The following is a 22,761-nucleotide window of genomic DNA, read 5'->3' as shown; positions in this document are numbered from 1 at the left end:
TCGCCACAGGGCCCCGTCGACCTGGTACTGCCCAGGGACAGGGCCGGGGCGGAGTGGGTACAGCAAGACTCACCAGAACAAGAAGCGTGGAGGCGACGACAATCAGCAGTGCCACGGGGGCCGGAGGCGCACGAGGACGGAGCGGACGACGGACCGATGCAGCGAGGTAAGGCAATACGCGTGTCCAGGCAGGAGCAGCGCGCAGGAAGCAGAGGAGGAACTGGGCGAGAGGGACGCCTAAGTAGGGGGTGGCTAGCCTCGCCCCCCCTATCGGCCCGCCTCCTACCGGCACACTCATTGGGAGATCCCCTCCCTGGGCGCGGCCTCGCTCGCGAGGCGGAACAGGGGGAGGGGGAAGGCTGCGACGGGCGGCCACTAGAAAGCTGCCCTGCTGATGTCCCACTGCGTGGGACGCGGGCAGCGGCATTCTTTGAGGTAAAATTAGCAGACCGATCTGCCGCTCCTGCACCCTCTAAAAGCACCCCTCAGTGGCCCCACTCTGAGATCCTAGAAAGCCTCTTGCATCGCATGCCTCTAGATCACGTCTATGAGGACCTTCTGAGTCTGCCATGAAAGGTGATCCAGCTCACGATCACTCCTCTTCACCGTCCTCCAGATCTGACCTCTCCCAAGAGAAGCTCCAGCACACTGCGGCAAAATGTAAACATCAAACCCACCGATCTTTGTTCTTTCCAAGACAATTTGGGGGATTTTGATCCTGGAGGAACTGTCCCCTTGAAACCTTGCCCAGATGTATCTGGATATGTCCAGATGTGATTGCGTAACGGCTTTGAGGATGAGGTTCAGGCTAAAATGTGAGCTGAATGTCCCTATCCCTCTCTGATGGGTAAGGTCGCTGACATGCCAGAGTTTGATCCAGATATGCCTGTCTTAATGCAAAAGTTTTCTTAGGCCCCCAAAAAGGAGATTGACTGCGCTCAGCCTAGGTGTCAAGACAAGCTCCTTGACCTATTGGATGCCCTGACCAAAACTCTAGAAAGGGCAGACCAGGCCGAGGAAATAGGATCTTTTATAGATCCTTATATTCTCAGAGGGTGGACCCAACATGCAGCATGCTTATTAGGCAATGATAATTGTGCCATTTCTTCTGAAAGATGCTGCTCCATCCTGATGTGCATTGACCCCAAACGAGCAGAACTGTCCCCCTCTGAAGCAGGTCCGTTAGCCAATGGCCTTCTTTTCAGGGACAACTATATAAAGTACTGTAAGAAATGTGTCCTGACCTTCTCAGTTCTAAACAAAGATCAAACATTGCTTCAAAAGGTTTTCCGCACTGACCTTTTTGCCAGGGCTGGACGCTTTCAAGGTCGGGTGTCAGGCCACAACTACTTCCAGACCTCCCCCAGAGGACAGCAGGGTTGGACTAATGCAGCAGTAGATACTACCTTCTGCCCCTCCAGAACTAGAGGCGAGCGATGCCGCTTCCGCAAGAATACCTATTGTCTGATTCCACTTTTAAAGTATTCTATGTCAAACCAATTGTAGATGTGGCCTCTGTTATTGAGGGACAGCTTTGAATAAGCATAATCCGAGCCTCATGTCCTGACTTAGAATAAAAACAATTTCTAGCTAGCACAGCAAGAATTTTCAATTCTATTAAGAGCAAGGAGGCAAGCATTCTCCCCACCCTCATTTCTGCTATTTTATGCATATGATAAATTTGATTGTGATATTGGTCATAATTGCTATTGATGTAATAATGCCCACACTGTTTATTTGTGGTAGTTATGTTTCATAGAGTGTTAAGGCTGTGTTATTTCTCATTCACAGGTTCAGATAACAAGCAGAATTGATTGCCTTGCAAGGAGCTGTAGTTATGGTTGAGGTTCCAGTGCACGACTTATTGGTTAATCTCATCTGGATCATGTTGGAGGAGTCATCATGTGTTGCCTCCGAGGATGAGCTTGGATGGAGTACCGCATGGACCACGTTGGATGTAGGATGTTTAAAGTTGATGTTGTTATAGGTATGTTCGAAGTGAGGCAAAGGACGAGGAAGGACTGTGGTGCCAGGAGGCCTTTTAGGGCTGGGAGTGCTCTGATTGGTGATTTGGGTTGATTTGGCATTAATTCACAGGAAAGGAAGTCTAATGTGTTTTTGTGATTTGATTAGCAGCTGTATTTTCAGCAGTAAAGTGAGAGAAGCATAATCCTCGCCTTTGTGTCCTTAACAGAACTGTAAATTCTTGACCCTCTAGCTAGAAATGTTTTACTCCACAGTAGAGAAGGACAAACAAGGAAACTAGAGAAATATGAGAAATACCTCAAGAGCCCTGAAAACCCGACAGAAACTGAAATCTCATAGAAAACTACACAAGTATCTTCTCACTAAAGCAAATTACTTTCAGAAACAAATCAGCAAGGTCAGAAATCTCAGCCAAAAATCTAATGCTCAACTTTGATTGTCACCGATATAGCCAATATCTTTTCAGAGAAGAAGCCAAAAAAAAACACAAGGAGCTCAATTCCTCACAATCTTCTTTCCCTCTCAACATAACAGAAATGAGTATGTCAAAATGACTATCCCCTGCTTTTATCGGGGCCTGACTCAGCTCTCAGTAGCCATAAAGGTTTCAACTAACTCCAGTCACATGTCCTCCATGGGCTTTTTCCACGCTCCACGATGTTCTTCATCGCACAGTGCAGCTCTCTGCGCTATTGCCCACTGCTTCTTTGATATTTTCCATCTACTTTGTGGGGGTCCCTCAAGTGAGCACCAGTATAGTACAATCTCTTTGAGCCAGGACCTTTGCCAGCTCAAGGAATCTATTGCCACCCTCCCTTTTTTTTGTCAGGAGTACACCCCCAAAAGACAGATTTCCATTTAGTGTATGCCCTCCTAATCAACCTGCGCTCAATCCCAGTAACAACTGTTGTCCAGAATTGCACTGATCCCAGGCCACTCCAAACCATGTGCATGAAGTCAGTGCCTACCAGGCAGCAGTAGGGGCAGTGCTTATTTGCTGTGTGTTGCATCATATTTACTGTATGGGGTATGAGGTATGCAGTATGTACATAGTTAATTTGTGTGTATTTGTATTATATATTTAACAATACCGTCAATACTTGTTCTATGGCATCAGCCCATTCTTTCCCTCAAAATTGTCGACCTAGTTCTTCCTCCCACCTAGCGCCCTGTATTGGCATATCGTCAGAGATCATCGTGAGGAATGTTACATACCCTCAAGATACCACTCTTCGGACAGTGCTAAAAGTCAGCAAGACCTGAAGAAGTCTGTGTGTTGGTGGCTCCAATTGGCTAAGTCACCATTGCTGCTGCATAATTTTATTCAGAGATCCATCGACCAAGAACCGGGCCTGTGACTGACCATCCTTCGCTATCATTTCGATCAGGCTACCGAGCTTCCACTCAGTAGCAATACCCAGTGGTTTCCACCCCAAACTCTGTCCATTTCCTTAGTCCAGGGTTCTCGTGTTGGATCCATACCAGATTTTAAGCATATCCACATTTAGATAAATATAGTTATCTTATAATTCTGGCATCGGTCCGCCCTCCAGGACCGACATTGAAGAACCCTGCCTGACTGGTCCTTTTGAGCTCCAAAAGGGTCACCCTTTTAACCACTTCATACCCATCCTCTTCTAAAGAACGCGTGCTGCCACCAAACCGCTTACACATCCTGTTGATGGTTTTCCAGGGTACAGTTTATAACCAAGATTTACGCCCAACATCATTAATTCCGTTCAGCGGAAGGCGTGCTTCCATAGGCCCCCATTTCTAGTCAAACTGCACCTCTTCCTTTTAACTAACTCAATCTCAAAAATCTATCACCCATTTTCCCACTTGCCCGTGAAACAAAATGTAATCACAATTTATATGCGGGATGCCTGAGAAGGTTTTCTTAATACTGTAATATATTTTAAAATGCAGCCTCTTTCCGATCAATTAAGTAAACTAGAACAGAATAATTGTCACATTTTACCTTTTTGCCTATTTCTTTGAGCAGATTTAAAAAAACATAAATGTGTAAGTTGACTGTCAGACTGTACTTTTTAAGCTCCACCCCTGTGACTCCACCCCTTTTCCTCTGCCACACCATGACCCCCAATATATGTGTTCCAGGTGTATTTTTTTTTTTTTATTCCAGCACTGGGCGGGCGGGGCTGGTTCCAGTCCCAGTGTCGAAAGAGAGTCCTGTGATTCTGGGCAGCCTTCATGTCCCAAAAAATCTGGCCTTGTTTAAAGTAATTCGGTGCAGCCTCCAATGCCCTTAGGTCAAGTTGGGTGCTGTATAAAACTACACAAAAGTGTTAGTTATGCAGACTGGCAACACATAGGGGCATACCCACTCACACAAGTCTGTACAACACCAACAGAAGCACACAAATCGTGCGGGCTTCCCTATTATTTCCTATTAGTCAAGTATAACATTAATTAAACCAGAAATTACAGACTTCCCGCCTGTCAAAGAATAAAGCCGCACACGTTGGAAATGTGTTTAATGATGGAGAAAATGCCGTACAATTAAATTTACATTTCATAGGGCAATTAAGCTAAACCCAGAGCATAAATCACGCATTATCGAAACCCAAGAGCCGTAAATAGAAAGCAAACATCCAGCCGAGGGCTTGTCAGTGACGAAATCTGTGAGAACATAAGTACATTCTAATGTGGCTACTGCCGGCGTCGCGACAAGCGAATTCATTTTTTGACAGTGAAATTTACAAGGGCGCAGAAGAAGCCAAGCACACGTTTAATTTGGTTTATGTCTATTTTCGGGGGCTTCTTTATTTTTAGCTCTGTAACTGTGCAGTTTAACCTGGAAATGTTCTTTTTGGTCAAAGACGAAAGAAAGAGTGTCTATATTTTCTGTACGCGTCCCTCGCAGTTGCCATTGTAGACAATTGTCAAATATTTAGGTAATAAATGGTGCCGCATTCTTGAAAGTATAAGACGTGCTGTGATGTCTACGGCTCTTAAGGAAATGTGCGAAATTCTTAAATATCCCAATAGTCAAAAGTCACACACCTTCTCAGAGTTTCTAGCCTTTTGCAATTACCTACCATTTTTGCCTGTGGAAGTCTGGTTCACGCAGAAAATATCTTGCTGAGATTAATTTTCTGCTTGAATCTCTCTCTTGTCAGTATCTCATTTGAATTTTTCATACGATGTATGACTGGATTGGATAAGTTTATTGTGTGATTACTTAAAATCATTAAAATATAAAGTTAAAAGCATATGGCGCAAAATGACAATCAAAATTGGAGCCAAAAGATTGAGACAGGCTTTAAAATTGTACCAGCGAAGGGGACATTATGATGGAGGTGGGTATTGCGGCGGATGGAAAGTCCGTCCGACGCTTTTCCGGCAGTAGCAATCGTCCCGATTGCCTGGCGGAGTGGTCAGCATGCTCACTATGGCGGTGGAGCCTAGTAGGCTCCGCCGCAACAATTATGGTGCCGGCGGAAGGCAGCCTTTCTGTGGCGGTTGAACCGCGATTGAAAGGCTGGCGGAGAATGTCTTCAGGGGCCCGTTGCGGGCCCCCCTTGTGTTGAGGAGAGGTGTACATTTCACTGCACCAAGTGGCAAGCACAGTGTAGTGCCTGCCACGTAGTGCAGTGAAATACACAACATGCTCTTTTTGGCATCGCAGCAGTGCTGCTGTTAGCAGCCACCGCCGCAATGTAAAAGGTGCGGAATTCGACCGCAGCAGAGGCGGTCCCATCGTAATTGTATATGCAGGACCACCGCACGCATGGCGGTTGGACCCAATGACCACTACCGTGGCGGGCGGACCAAGTCCACCCGCCATCGTAACGAGGCCCTAACTGTGTGGTCAGCAAGTAAAGATAAAAGTCAATACAGTTAATTTCTTGAATACACTGAAGAGAAGTGGTCCTTGTGAGGTGAGGTACCTGATGTAGTGAGGCACGTCTGAATGTTAGTTGCTCTCTGCGTGAGCCATTTTTTCTTTCAAGAGTGAACGTGTTTGGTATATAAATTTGCCAAAATTGGCCATGTTCTTCACTGTGTCCAAAGAGTATAGTTGGCAAATGGCATCCTTTACTGTACGAGTGGTAGGCTGCTTATAGGGATGCAAGACAAAAAGATGATGGACGGAATGCTGAACATTGTCAAACACAGATCTAGGTTTAATCCATCGATATTTTGCTTGCCACGTGAGGTTCTGGACTTTTAAGAGTCCAGAGGTGTCAGGGAAACAACACCCAAAGACCCCTGAGTTCCTCCTGTCTCGGTGCACAAATAAACAGAGACACGGGCTTCTCGATGGTGGCGTCAAAGACCAAGGTTTATTTACTGCAGGGACACAGAAGTCATAGGAACCACACAGAGGCAGAATCTACGAGACTGTTCGAATTGTATTAAGTGGGTTGTTCCTTAAATACACGGAAAATGTCTTTAGGCAACATTACACGAATATTTCTCATGCCCAACCCGGTATTCCAAATAAACAGTAAATAGACATCAAACAATAATTAGTCGTAGGTTTTCGGTATTCGATCAGATCCCCTTGTCAGTTTTCCATTCTTTACCCGATCCTCCCCATCATAAAAATCGTAACCTCCCCATTGTAAAAGCCCAGAAGGAGAGGAGCAGAGCCAGGTGCAAAGGATTGAAAAGTAGGATAAGAGGTGTTTATGGATCATAAACGGGCATGGCTACCGTCTTCGGCCTTTCAGTCAGGACAATGGACACGAGAACCAGTATAGCAGGACTGGCCTCAGGCAAGGGAGGCAGCTTGATTCTGCCTAGTCATGCAGCGTCAGCCTTTCTCGGGGCTTGAGCTTACGTGTCCTTAACAAGGTGACTCTGTCGGGGTCATTGCCCGTTCATTGACTATGTGAGGGCAAGAAACAAAATGGATGCCGTAACTAAAATGGATGCCATGACTTTACAACAGAATGCCCTATTTCTCAGTAAATTCATGCTAGTTGCGTAGCGAAAACACTGTCATGTATGTAATGGATCATTTGCGGTTCATTGGTACCAAAATTGTGTCAGTACTACGATACCGATTTCACGGGTTCGGATCGCTACAGAACCTCAGACCGTCCTTTTGCCCTTACATAGGCAATGACTTACTCTATGTCAGAATCCATTTCTATGTTCATCAGGTCACTGATATGTTGTTGAAGCATTACTCTATCCCGTGGCGTATCTCTAAAAACAGGTGGTCTTCTTACGCATGTTGAAATGCAGAGATTACATAAGGCAGGACCACACTGAACAATGAGACAGCACGAAAATAAAAATACCAACGCAACACCAGTGACTATCAGAACCTTCCATCCCCACGCAGACAACAGGCTCCAGAACCATACCATTAATGACCAGTCACCTTCCTCTACATGAATAGAGTCAGAGATTTTGTGTAACTTAGAGATGGCCTTGTATACCGTTGGCGCATTATCTGGGATAAAAACACAACAACTCGATTGGATCATTTTACATACTCCACCTCGATCTGCAAGTAACACATCAAGAACCATACGGTTCTGTAACGTCATGAGACGATCCGCTTGAAGCTCAGCTGTCAGGTTACTAAGGGCACCCGCAGTTTCGGTGATAGTGGATTCAACTACCCGTGTTAGTTGACGTAAGTTTCTACTGTTAACCATAGGCCCCCAAAACGGAAGGAAACCTTTGAAGAAGTCTCCTGCTTCTTGGCCAGCAGTATCCTCTTTACTGAAAACACCTCTCACAACTCTGGTTTTGTGATAGTCCGGTGCAGCAGTGTATGTCGGAGGTAGCAGTTGAGCGATATAACATGAGCCTGAGAAGTCAGCAGGCAGCCATGTGTATGCTCTGTCTTGGCAAACAAAATAGGTACCCTTAGCAGCTAAGAATGCAGGGGAAGACTGTGACGGGAAAACATATGTTTCGATACAGTCACTCTTTCCTAGTCGAGCTTTCGGATTCCTCCCATTTCCTTGCAAACAGACCTGACCTTGGTGGGGTACGACCCAGATCGGAGTCGAGCTTTTACGTTTGTTCTCACCCAGAGTAATGCCATATTCCGTAACATTCCAACCCATGTAAACTCGCAATTCATCCTTGGGAATGAACGGAGTGTTATTGACATCTCTAACCATGTCAGTGATTCCTTTTACCAAGGCTCTATTAGCAGAGTTATACCGAGTGGAACGCGGAGGTCGTGGAGGATAGGTCTCTAGGGCATAAGCGAACATGGTCTGAAATGCCCAGAATGATCCATTATAACTAAAGGGCAGAACCAGATAAGGGATGCCCTTGTCCATGGTATGTGGTATCAAGCCACACACCCAGCAGTTTGTTGTGTTAACTACTAGTTGATGTTGGTGCAAGAGCTGAATGAAAGTGTTATTTATAAACTCAGAGCGTCGAGCTTGCTCGTGGGCAGGACAAGGATGGAAAGAATGAAGAGAAACAACAGTCGGAGAAACAGGAACATGGGGAGATACTGTAGATGTAACAGGTGTAAAGATCAACTGAATACCAAAAATAATTCCGCCTACTAAAGTTATTAAAACAATTAGAAGTGTCAAAGTACATTGCATTAGAAAGCATTTGCTATATAATATATCATATAGCTTTAGAACAGTCCTGTGCACACATACAATTATACAGTCATTGGTCGATACAGGTCAAAGCAATACAACAAAGAAAACATTCATAAAGGATTAGAAATTTCCCTTTTTAATGAGCATAACCAGCCGACACGTGTTTCATCGTGGGGAGTGTGAACCACGAATCTTCAGGGCTGGAAAAAATACAAAACGATTTGTGCTAAGACAAGTGCCAAGAACAAGGCGACACTGCACAATAATGGTTATTACAAACATAATATGTAAAATCAGTGCGGAAATAAACAGGAAGAAAACACCACAACTCCAAAAAGGTGCTGAAGTAGTAATAAGAAAAATATGTCAAGAAATTTGCCTAAACCTCCAATCGGTGTGAAGTCAAAAAAGAAAAAGGAAGAAAGGAAAGAGCAATTAGAAATCACCCTGCACCCGAAAATGTGAAGCGACTCAAAACATTGAGTCCCTTAATCTTAAAGGAGTACCAAGCAAAAAACCACAAAAAACCATACCTGAAGCTAATGCCAAACTAACAGTGGATGCTGTAAGGTAAAACAATACAAACAGCAAATAAACAAGAGGTCTCAGAATGACTAGACAATGGAAAGCGAGGCGTGAGGCACATAATAAAACGGATTTCTTACCCCACTACCGGTGATAATTCCAACCCGGTAGGGTCAATAAGGGTCAGTCGGACTGCACAGAAAAGTATTGTCTCTCTGTAAATAAAAAGTGATAAAATGCCTAATGTAGACATGAAGTAGAAGCATGGACGAGTAATTACGGGTCAAAAGATCCACTGTTGAAATAACACAACAACAAAACATACCTTCAAAATAAAACAGCCAAGTACAAAGAGTAACCTCGTACCGCCAGTCGCGTGAAAATCCAAGGTGCATGGAAATTGTCTTTATGGGAGAGAATCCCGTTATTAGCAGTTTCTCAACGTGTTCGTCAAGGCAAAAAAGTAAAATCCATTATCTACAATATAAATCACAACGGCAAACGCGTTAGGCGAACTCGTATATTACCCATTGTATATACTCGAAGGTAATAACAATGTGAAAAGTAATCTCTCAAGTCCTATGTACAACGCAACATTAAATCAACTGACTCAACATGTTCGTCAAGGCAAATAAGTAAAATCCATTATCTACAATATAAATCACAACGGCAAACGCGTTAGGCGAACTCGTATATTGCCCATTGTATATACTCGAAGGTAATAACAATGTGAAATGTAATCTCTCAAGTCCTATGTGCAACGCATAATTAAAACAACTGACTAAGTACTTACAGTGGAAACGAAGCGTCCGAGCGGCCTGGCGGCATCAATAGCGTGTGTAGGTGTGTCACAGAAGCCCGACCCGGAAGTGCTTAAATAGCCGGATAATAAGGCGGATAACCGTATATTAATATACATTAGTATGATTCATATTATTTGTGTATATAGCACATTTGATCAGACAATGCTGAGGAACGGAAGCAGTTACAACTTATAGATAGTATAAGAATGTGAAAATCACGTTTACAAGCTCTGAATGAGTTAGACCGCCAACAAAGAGAATGTGTACTAAAAGCAGAGCACTAAAGAATTCTGCTATATACACCAATAATATGAATCATACTAATGTATATTAATATACGGTTATCCGCCTTATACTAGGATGACTATTGGACATTTTTTAACATTTTCTGATCCAATGTGCTAGACTCCACTATGTTGCATGTATGGATTGACCTGCTGTCAGTGAGGTCACGTGTATTTACTGTCCCACCCCCCTTCTCCCTTTACGCTGTCGCTCCCTCTTCTTTTTCCCTGTTGCTCTACCATTTACACCTTATTTAGGGGATTAATACTTATATTGTGTTTCATTTACTTGATAGATTGCTATTTACACCGATAAATTAGTAAAGTACACCGTGGTAGCGTCAGGTAGCAACACGCATCACTCGCGTCTTTCCTAGGCGGGCGTTGACGACAATTTGTTTTTTTCACTTTCCGTTCCCACGTATTGTCTAGAGAGATTTTTTAACTTGGCGCTTTGACAATGGATTCTTTTTTAGCGAGGGCTTATCGACTTTGTAGGTTTAGACTCTTTCTGTGATCACTTTCAATTACGGGACTTCGTCGTGATCGCTGCGAAGTCTGTCTTCTTTTGGGTACTTTTCTTTGTATGTTTTCGTTCTAGTGCTCCGGTATTATCCGGCTATTTAAGCACTTCCGGGTCGGGCTTCTGTGACACACCTACACACGCTATTGATGCCGCCAGGCCGCTCGGACGCTTCGTTTCCACTGTAAGTACTTAGTCAGTTGTTTTAATTATGCGTTGCACATAGGACTTGAGAGATTACATTTCACATTGTTATTACCTTCGAGTATATACAATGGGCAATATACGAGTTCGCCTAACGCGTTTGCCGTTGTGATTTATATTGTAGATAATGGATTTTACTTATTTGCCTTGACGAACACGTTGAGTCAGTTGATTTAATTTTGCGTTGTACATAGGACTTGAGAGATTACTTTTCACATTGTTATTACCTTCGAGTATATACAATGGGTAATATACGAGTTCGCCTAACGCGTTTGCCGTTGTGATTTATACTGTAGATAATGGATTTTACTTTTTTGCCTTGACGAACACGTTGAGAAACTGCTAATAACGGGATTCTCTCCCATAAAGACAATTTCCATGCACCTTGGATTTTCACGTGACTGGCGGTACGAGGTTACTCTTTGTACTTGGCTGTTTTATTTTGAAGGTATGTTTTGTTGTTGTGTTATTTCAACAGTGGATCTTTTGACCCGTAATTACTCGTCCATGCTTCTACTTCATGTCTACATTAGGCATTTTATCACTTTTTATTTACAGAGAGACAATACTTTTCTGTGCAGTCCGACTGACCCTTATTGACCCTACCGGGTTGGAATTATCACCGGTAGTGGGGTAAGAAATCCGTTTTATTATGTGCCTCACGCCTCGCTTTCCATTGTCTAGTCATTCTGAGACCTCTTGTTTATTTGCTGTTTGTATTGTTTTACCTTACAGCATCCACTGTTAGTTTGGCATTAGCTTCAGGTATGGTTTTTTGTGGTTTTTTGCTTGGTACTCCTTTAAGATTAAGGGACTCAATGTTTTGAGTCGCTTCACATTTTCGGGTGCAGGGTGATTTCTAATTGCTCTTTCCTTTCTTCCTTTTTCTTTTTTGACTTCACACCGATTGGAGGTTTAGGCAAATTTCTTGACATATTTTTCTTATTACTACTTCAGCACCTTTTTGGAGTTGTGGTGTTTTCTTCCTGTTTATTTCCGCACTGATTTTACATATTATGTTTGTAATAACCATTATTGTGCAGTGTCGCCTTGTTCTTGGCACTTGTCTTAGCACAAATCGTTTTGTATTTTTTCCAGCCCTGAAGATTCGTGGTTCACACTCCCCACGATGAAACACGTGTCGGCTGGTTATGCTCATTAAAAAGGGAAATTTCTAATCCTTTATGAATGTTTTCTTTGTTGTATTGCTTTGACCTGTATCGACCAATGACTGTATAATTGTATGTGTGCACAGGACTGTTCTTTTGCTCAGTTTGAGGTCAAAATTCTTTGGCCTTTACATTTTGAGGGGTTTAGGGGTTTCCCCTCCCTGTTTTGCACCATACGGATACTATAACTCAAGATACTTACGTTTACCAGCAGAGCGCCAGTACTTCCTAACATCTGAATACCCTGTTCTTTGAATATCATATAGCTTTGTCTTGTGCACATTTATGACATTAACCCGTCGCAGTTCAGGAAGCTCCATCTTCTACAACCGTTGGCAACGGATGGTTTGTACCTGTTAAAAACTTGCCTCTGTTTACCCTGGGAGTTCCAAAGATAGACAGAAGAAACCAACCTTATGTCTGATTCCCTGCAAATTAAAACAAGGCACACGTTACGACCCTACGGTAACCCAGATGGCAAGGTGAGAGAAACAATAAAAACAAAAAGATAAAAATTTGAGCAAACTTCCTGACTGAATGGAATGCAGTAAGATCAAAACAGTTTTCAAACAGAAAGGTAATTATGCAATGTCATTAGTTCATAACATGAGAACGTAGATTATATCTGTACTTTCCGGGTCTTGTCTGATCTTGAAATAGCCGGTCTACAGGTGCGGAAATGTTCGACTCCACAGGTGACAAATGTTCACTTTGTACAATACTCGGTCCAAGATTCAAAGGAGCGGTTCCTGCTGAGGTGTCAGAGTTCTGTGTTTCAGTTCGTGGGTGGTCCGTTATATACTCTGCATCACTGAAAGAGATGTGCCTAGGAACAGGTTCTGTCTCAGATACGCCAAATCCCTGTCTAACCCAGTTATCATAGGGGAGTGGGAGAGGGACACGCTTCGTATGGCTAGCGTGCACCCAATTCTTCCTTCCAGCTAGGCGTACAGCAGTTCTTGTTGTGAGGAGTACCTGGAACGGACCCACGAATCTTGGCTGGAGGTTCCGAGTTCGTTCAAAGTTCCGTACTACCACTTGGTCGCCTGGTTTCAACGTGTGGCCTGGACTCTCTGGCAGTTTAGGCAAGGATTCGAATACCTGTTGATGAATAAGGCTTAATTTAGCAGTCAGGTCATAAAGATAATCAATCAACATTGGGTATTCAATCTGTTTGAATTCCTTTGGCCTAGGGACTCCCCAAACATTAGCAGGACGACCGAACACAATCTCATATGGGCTAAGCCCTACTCGAGAGTGTACAGTCGCTCTGGTGGACAATAGAGCTAAAGGCAGTGCATCTGGCCAAAGTAGACCAGTGGAAGCTTGAATTTTAGCAAGTTTCAGTTTCAGGGTGCCATTGTACCCTTCAACCAAACCCGCTGACTGTGGGTGATTTGCACTGTGAAATTTTTGGGTAATACCCAAACCCGTACACACACTCTTCATAACTTTCCCTACAAACTCACTTCCATTGTCCGACCAAACAATCCGTGGCATACCATACCTGGGGAAGTACTCTTTAAGGAGGATTTTGGCAGTGGACATAGCAGTGTTATCCTTTAACGGATATGCCTCAATCCATCTTGAAAAGGCACAGACCACCACTAGGACATATTTAAGATTATTACACCTATCCATGTGGATGAAATCCAACTGAATCACTTCAAAGGGACAAGAAGGGGGAGCAAAATGACCAGTTGGGGTTGGGGTTCCCTTGCCAGGATTATGCATCAGGCATATCATGCAGTTCTTCACCACTCTTTCCGCACACTTAGTAATTCCATCGTTCTTCCATACTGGAGCTAACATTTTACAGATCCCTTTCGAACTGATGTGCGCCGCTCCATGCGCCATCGTGACTACTGCGAGCACATACGCATCAGGTAACATCCAACGCTGCTGTTCAGACAAATCAACCCAACATCCACTTGAATCCATTTTACCCGTTTTCTCCTTCCATTCATTCTTCTCATTTTCAGTTGCTTCATTCTGGATTGCTTTCACACTTTCAATCGTATTCTCACACATTCCTGATTCAGCAATCCATCTTGCAGACGTTGCAACGTACATTCGGCTCGTCATGTTCTTGGCCGTTTCTCTAGCGACCTCATCAGCAAACGCATTCCCACGGCCAACATCATCCGTAATCTTTCGATGTGCACTGCACTTCACAATCGCAACTTCATTCGGTAGGGTCAGGGATTCCAATAGATCGCTGACTAGCTGTCCATGTTGGATCTTAGTTCCATGGGACGTGAGAAAACCTCTTTCTCTCCAGAGACGTCCGAAACTATGTGCTACGCCAAAGGCGTATTGGCTATCAGTAAACACATTCACTCTCTTTCCCTCAGCTAAAACACACGCTCTTGTTAATGCAATTAATTCTGCAGCTTGGGCAGAATTCTGACTTACTCTTGCAGTCTCAACAATCGTACTCAAAGTCGTAACTGCATACGCGGCCGTCACATCACCATTCTGTAGTTTAAAACACGACCCATCGACATATAAAGTGCCGTCTGGATCTAGTAACGGAGTATCTTTCAAATCAATCCGACATTTTGTCTCTTCCTCAGTTCTAAAACAGCAATCATGGGGCTCTGAATCACTCGACTCTAGAATAGTCGGCAACAGCGTTGCTGGATTCAATATGTTGCATCGCTTAATCTGAATGTGGTTTGCCAAAAGCGTCAGCTCATAGCCTGATAGTCTAGCACTGGTGAGGTGCTGAGTTTTCGTTCGATTCATGAGTGTATCCACAGCATGTGGAACCATAACTACTAACATGTTGTTCATGACTAGTCCAGCAGACTGTCGAATAGACACTGCAGCTGCTGCTATAGCTCTCAAACAACTTGGCAATGCTCTGGCTACCGGATCTAATGTAGATGAGAAATATGCACAAGGCCGCTGTTTGTCACCAAATTGTTGCGTTAAAACACTCAAAGCACAACCTTCTCTTTCATGGACATATAGTGTAAACGGCTTACTGTAGTCAGGAGTACCCAACACAGGAGCTGAACACAGCGCATCACGTAAGTTAGAGAAGCTCTGTTGACATTCGTCAGACCATGGCAAAGGGCTCGGAACACCTTTTCCAGTCAGGGCTACCAATGGTTTTGCCATGAGAGAAAAATTTGGGATCCATTGCCTACAGTATGACGTAATACCCAAAAACGCGCGCACTTCTCTCTGTGTGCTTGGTACAGTCATCTGCGAAATTGCTTTGATTCTCTCTGGGGTCAACCTTCTTCCCTCCTTTGACAAAAGATGACCTAAGTAGGTCTCTTCTTGGCAACAATATTGCAGTTTAGAAGGTGAAACCTTGTGATGTAAGTCTGACAAATGACGTAATAGAGAAATTGTAGCTGCTTTGCAAGTTTCCTTGTCATCAGCAGCCAGTAAAAGATCATCTACGTATTGGATCAGAGCAACACCAGGAGGAAGTACAAGAGTATCTAATTGACTCTTCAATGCTTGGCTGTAAATTGAAGGGCTCTCACAATAACCTTGTGGAGCGCGCTTGAACCTGAAACTGCGACCACCTAAGGAAAAACCAAAGATGTCTCTACTCTCCTCGGCTATTGGAATGCTGAAAAATGCATTTTTCAAATCGATCACTGTAAACCATGAGGCTGAGGCAGGAATCAACGTTAATAATGCAGTGATATCTGGTACCACAGGAAACTGTGGAATCACTATTTTGTTAACTTCTCTGAGGTCAATCACAAACCGGTAGATTGGAGGCTTGGAAGGGTCAGTACGCTTCAAAATCGGTAGAACAGGACTATTGCAGACATTTCCTCTAGTTTCCTCAATCACATCTTTCTGTATCAAGTCTTTCACAATCAGCAAGAGCGCACGTTCCCCTTCATTCGAAATCCGATACTGTGGGATTCGTGGGAATTTAACATTCGCTTTTAGACTTACCACATAAGGGGGAATTTCCAAGAGGCCTACATCGTTAGGACCAGTTGCCCAAAGAGTATCAGGGAGAGAACGCAGCTCCGGTGGGAGCTTATCCATCGACATATACATTGGAGAGATTACTCTTTTGCCTAATGTGAGCTGTACTCCCGAAGGAGAACAGTACAGTGTCGCATGTAGGCGTTTCAACAGATCTAAACCAAGCAAATTCTCATTACAACTGGTTGTTAGAATAAGGGGTGCTTCTAGTTCACATGGCCCAACAGATATTGATAAAGGACTAGAAACAGGATTGTGAACAGGGGCGCCTGAGAAACCTACTGAAGTGTTCGTTAAGCCAGACAAAGGTGCGCCAGGGAGTTTCGCATGCATAATTGAACTTTTTGCCGCACCAGTATCCAACAGAAACGGTTCGACCACGCCTGATGTAACTACTGCGACATAAGGTCAACTCTGATCAACTGGAACTGATACTACTCCCTCTCTTTGCCTGTGGCTGTCCTAGTACTCGCTTCTCTGAATCTCTTCATTATGATCATAATAATCTTCAACATGATACTGTGGAGATCTACCTGCCTGCGCAGATTGTGCATTTCGCTGATCGAAATAATTCGATTGGCGATCAGCCTGTGGTGTCATTGTACCATGTCCTCTACCCCTAGGGGTTTGCATAAACCCAACATTACCTCTCTGAGCTGGGACACCACTAGTCTGTGCGTGCAGTACCGGACACTCATTCTTATAATGACCCTCCTTTTTACAATAGGCACACTGATTCCATGCTAACTGTTGTCGGGAAAAACCATAATTAAATCTTTGGGGCGTCCCTTGCTGGAATTGTGGCTGCTGCTGAAACTGGGGTCGCTGCTGTGAATCTGACTGATTCGAGCGAGGCGGATACGCCTGTTGCAAAAGGACTTTAGTCTTTAAATCTTTTGTTTTCTTTTCTGACTTTTCCTTCTCTTCCTTCTCTCTATTCTCGTAATACTGAGCAGTTGCAAGTATCTGTGCTGTTGTCGACACTGCCCATGCACTTTCAGAATCCTTTAACTTGTTACTAAGCTCAGGTAATAAATTAAACACGAACTTGTCGACAAACAATCTCTGGCCTCCCTCAGTACTCATATCTTGTCCACTGTGGTCTACGAAGGTCTCTTCAAATCTAGTGAAAAAGTCAGAGACGCTTTCGTCCTTCTTTTGCTTGCATGCCGATAGTTTATCCCAATTAACTCGTAACGCTGGCATCAGCGTTTTCATCAGGTTAATTATTCTGCCAGGTAGGGCAGCAATCAGAGGTTCAGGTTTAGCACCGCCAACTTGTTGCACATCTGCTGCTACAATAGCTGGCCAATCACCTCCTAAGGCGACTGGGTGGTTCTCTTGCCGAATCTTGGCCCATATAGGCTGTGGCACTACATTACCAAATAACATTTCAATGTCTGCCAAATTCATGACGCACGCCTGAACTGTCTGCGTTAACTCTTTGTAATAACCAGCAGGATTTTTAGGTGGGTCTGGCAACGCTTGTTTTACTGCTAATACTTCAGCCCGTTTCCAAGGGATGTGTATCCACACTCTCTGGAATTGAGCCGGGGCAGCTGCAATACCATTAGCCCCATCAGCTTGAACTGCATCACGCCATATCGGTGGAACTTCCCTCATCGGATATTGACCTCGTTTTTTCCTAGTAGTAATCGGTGAGCCATCAGGGTCCCTTGTCGCTCGAATAGGGGAATCATCCCTATAAGCTAAAATCAGTTCTATCGCTCCCCTTACTTCTGAACCTATCACCATTCCTGCGGCGAATTTCTGTTGAATATTTATCAGATCAGAGGGGACAGAATCTAAGTCATCATCTTCCCATTCTTCACGCACAAGAGAACACATTACATCAAAAACATAACGTTGAGTTGGTTCATTCCATTGCATAAAGGTATCTAACACTCTTTGTGCATCATACTTCACAGCTTTCGACATCCACCTAAGAGCTGTCGAATCTAACATGTCTCGTTCCTGAGGACCAGGAAGCTGGCTACGTCTCTGTATAGAGTCAGAAACGGGGGTCCCAATTAAAGACCTGTAGAGAGGAGTTAAGATATTAGTTACAGAGTCGGTTATTTTCCGACGAACGGAAAGCGGAGTCAGAATGTTCATAGGGTTCGGGGATAGGGCAGCTGGAGCAGATGAAATAGTAAGGGTGGGAGTAGCAGGTAAAGCAGTTTGCGTAACGACAGGCAAAGGCGGAACAGGTGACCCAGGAAGAGGGGGTGCCAAAGGAACATTAACTACGGGAAGGACAGGAGCTGGAATCAAAGGAAGTGGAGCAACTATTCCAGGCTGACCAGCAGCTGGCTGTACAACAGGTAGTAACTGTGGTACTGTAATACCCTGTGCATACGGTGGAGGTGAATTCAACAAGTAAGACAACAGAGGATCCTTTTCATGATCCTCCATCGGCTTAGTAGGACAAGATGGCAATACAGGGTAACATTTATCAATTGCCAAATTATATTTTCTATTTGCCATCTCCATTGCTTTCTCTGTCTCGTTGACATGCAGCTGCCTAGCAGACTCCATTAAAGTCAACCCTTTCTCTTTCTGTTCTTTCTTCGTCTTCCTAATTTCTCTCTGTTTGGCTTCTTTGCGCCATACGCGAAAAGAATCAAACATTGCCGGCCGGGCTTTTCTCTTAAACAACTTCATTTCTAGATTGTCTAGTATTTCGGTTTCGAAGCTACCATGCGGTGGCCAACTAAGGACACCATCTTTTCTGGTATAACGGACCCATACTTCATTATACGTAATAGGACCCACACCATGTTTACAATAGAGCTCATATGTAGGAGTTCCAATCGGAGGAACCGAACATGAATCCTCCAACCGGGAATCCCCGTTGCAACGTAACCAGGACAGGAAACAATTACTACTGGTAGTCATGACAAACAAAGACAAATTCCAACCAAAATGCGCAGAGAACTTAGGCCTACCAAAATGAACCAATACCAAAACAAAGATTATCTTAACAAAAGCAACCAATGATAATCTACTAATTCAAAAACAAACGTATCTAGACAACCAAACTGAGCGCGATCCACTTAATACTTAACTGAAATGTGGAAGACGTCACCAAGGAGAACCCGTCTACGTCTCGCCGTACTAAGGTCTGCACCTCGGGTCCAAGACAGGGCGACAGTCAGGGCAACGGTCCTCTGTAGCCGTCTGGGAACGGGAACCCTCGTGGAAGAGATCGTCGGGCCACTTTTACGACATGCAGGGATCGATGAAGCGGGGTACCTCCCTCCGGAATCTTCACACGAAACTTCTCGAACTTTTCAGGCTTTGGACCGGTACCAGATGACGTCGCCCCACGTTGGGCGCCAATTTGAGGTTCTGGACTTTTAAGAGTCCAGAGGTGTCAGGGAAACAACACCCAAAGACCCCTGAGTTCCTCCTGTCTCGGTGCACAAATAAACAGAGACACGGGCTTCTCGATGGTGGCGTCAAAGACCAAGGTTTATTTACTGCAGGGACACAGAAGTCATAGGAACCACACAGAGGCAGAATCTACGAGACTGTTCGAATTGTATTAAGTGGGTTGTTCCTTAAATACACGGAAAATGTCTTTAGGCAACATTACACGAATATTTCTCATGCCCAACCCGGTATTCCAAATAAACAGTAAATAGACATCAAACAATAATTAGTCGTAGGTTTTCGGTATTCGATCAGATCCCCTTGTCAGTTTTCCATTCTTTACCCGATCCTCCCCATCATAAAAATCGTAACCTACCCATTGTAAAAGCCCAGAAGGAGAGGAGCAGAGCCAGGTGCAAAGGATTGAAAAGTAGGATAAGAGGTGTTTATGGATCATAAACGGGCATGGCTACCGTCTTCGGCCTTTCAGTCAGGACAATGGACACGAGAACCAGTATAGCAGGACTGGCCTCAGGCAAGGGAGGCAGCTTGATTCTGCCTAGTCATGCAGCGTCAGCCTTTCTCGGGGCTTGAGCTTACGTGTCCTTAACAAGGTGACTCTGTCGGGGTCATTGCCCGTTCATTGACTATGTGAGGGCAAGAAACAAAATGGATGCCGTAACTAAAATGGATGCCATGACTTTACAACAGAATGCCCTATTTCTCAGTGAATTCATGCTAGTTGCGTAGCGAAAACACTGTCATGTATGTAATGGATCATTTGCGGTTCATTGGTACCAAAATCGTGTCAGTACTACGATACCGATTTCACGGGTTTGGATCGCTACAGAACCTCACACGCCATTCCAGTTTAGACCTAACCATAGCAAATCATCCTTGACCCGGCTTCCCATGGGAACAGTCCAGCCTAACTGCCAGTACCAGGAGCCCTCTGCCATTCCCTGTTTTTTTTCAACGTTCACTGGGGGAGTCGAAGCCTACAGAAACTGCTAATTGTAACAATGCTTATTAACCTGCCCATAGTTAACTCTGAATCACTTAAGATTGTATCATGGAATATAGCAGATCTGAGGAAAAAGTTGGGAGTCTTGGACTGGCTAGAGATAGTGGCAAAACATCATGTCATTTGCTTACAAGAAATTTGGGAGGTTGAGCCAAGTTACATTGATGGAGATAGTACGTAGTATACTCCGGCTTTCCCCTCAAATGCTGGTAGGGCCAGGGGGGTTAATTACTTTTATTGCAAATTCCTTCTCAGGGAATGTGATTAAGTTTTATGATGTATTTTTCCATCTTCTGCTTTGTGGTTTATCAGAAGACTGGGACTTGCTAATAATTAATTATTACAATAACTATTTTGATGGGAAAGGCTCACAGGTGGTGATTGTGTTAGACTCACTCGTCCAGACGATAGTTAACGATCACCCTAAACCCGTGAAGCTGCTGCGGGTGGGGGACTTCAATGCCCATCATTGTCTTAAGTTCACAAAACTAGTCTGTGGTTTGATAGATAATAATGAGGAGACTGGTGCATTTTAGACAGGATGATTATGGTAATGCCTTAAATAATGTATTGGTCAAGTTCAACCTTGTGATGGCAAATGAGCTAACGAATTCTGAAGCTGGTCTTACCCCTACTTTCATATATCGATCTAGTATCTACGATAGATTATATTCTAATTATTGAGGATCTGAGCACATTGGTGGCAGTGTTTGAGTCTTAATTCACAGAGCATAGTGACCATGCTAAGCAGTGCTGTAGGATGGAGTTAGTGGGTGTAACTAAGCCTCATTCCGGCATTGGATTTATGTTAGTTCTGGAAAGGACAAATGGATTTAACTCGCAAAGTTGCATATGGCCTTACGCACAAAGCCATGGGGATAGCATCCTCATTAGAAATGGATGGGCAGTATACAAGAAGACACAGGAGACGAGGATAAAGCAGATCAAGGAGGATGCGTGGAAGGCCCTCCAGACAGCTGGCTCACAGAAAGATAGTACAGCCTTTTGCAGAATGGTAAATGCTCCTTATTTCAGGGTGGCTGCAGGCCTCTCAACGAATGTCTATATTCATAAACTAAAATGGGTTAAATATTTCTCTACCATTTATTCAAATAAGTCACTGAAGATTTTTGAAGTGGATCCTGTTGAGTCACGAGGCGACCCAAATCCTCTAGTGTTTGAATTAGAAGAGGTGCAAAGGGCAGTGATGGAAGGAAGCAGAGGAAAGTCTCCTGGTCCAGACGTAGTTCCTGTTGATGTTTATTTAGACTGCCAGGTCCTGTGGGGTCTTCTGATTACTAATATTTTTTATGCCATTGCAAAGATAGGTCCAACCTCTTTCCTGGAAAAGTTGAGTCATTGTCCCAATTTATAAAAAAGGGGAGAAATCATTGCCCAAGAATTATAGGCTGATATTTCTTCTTGACGTCACAGTTAAAATTATGGGGTGTATTGTGTTGCACTGACTGGAGAATTGGTCATACTCAAAAAGTATCCTGGCAGACACTCAATATGGATTTAAGAAAGGGTTACGTATATTGACCAATTTCTAAATCTGGGCATGATAATAGGCAACTATGCTGTTGCTAAGAAAGGATCCATCTTCCTTGCATTCATGGACTTGACAGCAGCCTTTGACTGTGTCTCACATTCCAAAATGTGGTCAATTATGTCCGAGATGGGTGCAGAGGAGGGTATTATTGCTTTTATAAGACAGCTGTATGCAGAGGCGAATGTGTGTGTACTTTTCGGAAGAAATGGTAAATGCACAAAATCCTTTAAGATAAATAGGGGAGTGAGGCAAGGGTGTGTCCTTGCCCCCTTCCTATGATTCTCTATATGAACAGAGTGGAATCTGCATTATTAATGAGAGCTAAGGATTTTCCCTTTATAGGAACACGCCCCCTTCCAATACCACTTTACACGGATGACGCAATTTTAGTGGCAAGAACTGGGTGAGCACTGCAAGGGTTAATTGACAGGAACAGGCAAGAGGAACAGGAATGTAGGGGGATGTACCATTGTACATGGATATCCTAATCTGTTTGCCCACTCTCCTCCTCTTGCACTACTAGTGTAACCTGTATGCTTTGTATAGTGAGCTTTATAACTTCAGTATCAGCTGATCATTGTGCTGCATATGTCACTTAACATGAACCCATGCAGGCAAAGGAGTAAGAAAAGCAGATGAGAAAGAGAAAAGAAGAAAATTATACGAACTGGGAACAGAGTTAGAATATTGCAAAGAGAGGAGGGTAAAAGCAAGCAACTGTGGAAAAATAGATAAGGTAAGGAAATTAATCAGAAGAACGGAGACAGAAAATAGGGATTGAAAAAACAGAAAA

Source organism: Triturus cristatus, chromosome 9 (genome assembly GCF_964204655.1).
Source record: "Triturus cristatus chromosome 9, aTriCri1.1, whole genome shotgun sequence".
NCBI lineage: Eukaryota > Metazoa > Chordata > Amphibia > Caudata > Salamandridae > Triturus > Triturus cristatus.
Note: the sequence above shows the minus strand (reverse complement) of the source record.